Source organism: Sinocyclocheilus grahami, unplaced genomic scaffold, assembly GCF_001515645.1.
Source record: "Sinocyclocheilus grahami isolate Dianchi unplaced genomic scaffold, SAMN03320097.WGS_v1.1 scaffold2845.1, whole genome shotgun sequence".
NCBI lineage: Eukaryota > Metazoa > Chordata > Actinopteri > Cypriniformes > Cyprinidae > Sinocyclocheilus > Sinocyclocheilus grahami.
The window spans coordinates 2,407-3,228 of record NW_015508020.1 but is presented as its reverse complement, the minus strand read 5'-3'; the positions used below and the strand labels follow the sequence as shown (position 1 = coordinate 3,228).

General features: G+C 36.7%; 1 protein-coding gene across 1 annotated transcript in view; it reads right to left on the bottom strand.

Annotated features, from left to right (window-relative positions):
• Positions 1-822, bottom strand: part of LOC107575731 (procollagen-lysine,2-oxoglutarate 5-dioxygenase 3-like) — a 24,645-nt gene that overhangs the window by 22,753 nt on the left and 1,070 nt on the right. The window lies entirely within an intron of this gene.

The window sequence follows — 822 nt, the reverse complement described above, 5'->3', positions numbered from 1 at the left end:
TAGCAATTAATCGCAACATGAAAATCTGATACCGGCATATCCCTACCTCGAAGACAACTTGTAACTTATTTTACAAACACGTACCCACAAATCTGCAGAGAACACCTGAAAATAAATGCATTATATTGAGATGATTGTTTGATTTTGGAACCTACACGAGGGGTTAATCAGTTCACTCAATGCTAAGCATCTAAAAAAAAGGCCAAATATTAGTCGATATCGGATAAAAGACACTTATATTGTTTAATTAATGAAATCTACTGACGTCTTTTATTTGTATAGAACATTGTATCTACTTCCTTAGTCAAAGATAACCAACTCAAAAACAAAAACATGCTAATCTGCAGAATACTGTACATGGAACTGTAGTATGTTTACGGTTGATAATAATAATAATAACGTGAAGTCCACCAGAAACCCAAACCCAGGCTCTTCAGCAGAAGCTTCTAAAAGACCTCGTTCACTCTTTTTATTCAGTATTTTAAAACGGTTCATACAGGTTTATTTTGGTTTTGAGTTCCTCTTTACAAATGTACCACGGTAAACACAGTTTCTGGGTCAGAACTAGTGGTGTGCGATATATACCGTCTGCGATAACATCGTAATTGTCGTTTTAACGATGTGCGATCTGACATTATCGAGTATTTTGCACAAACCATTCAAAACACCGCTACAGAGCGCATGCATGCATCACGTGAAGCCTAGACTAGTGCGCGTGCGCGTTTAGTGTGCGTTCTTTCACTGCGTGATTCAGGCTATTAAAACGCATTTAGAATAATCACAGATTCAAGACATGACGGCAGAACATTTATATATTTATAC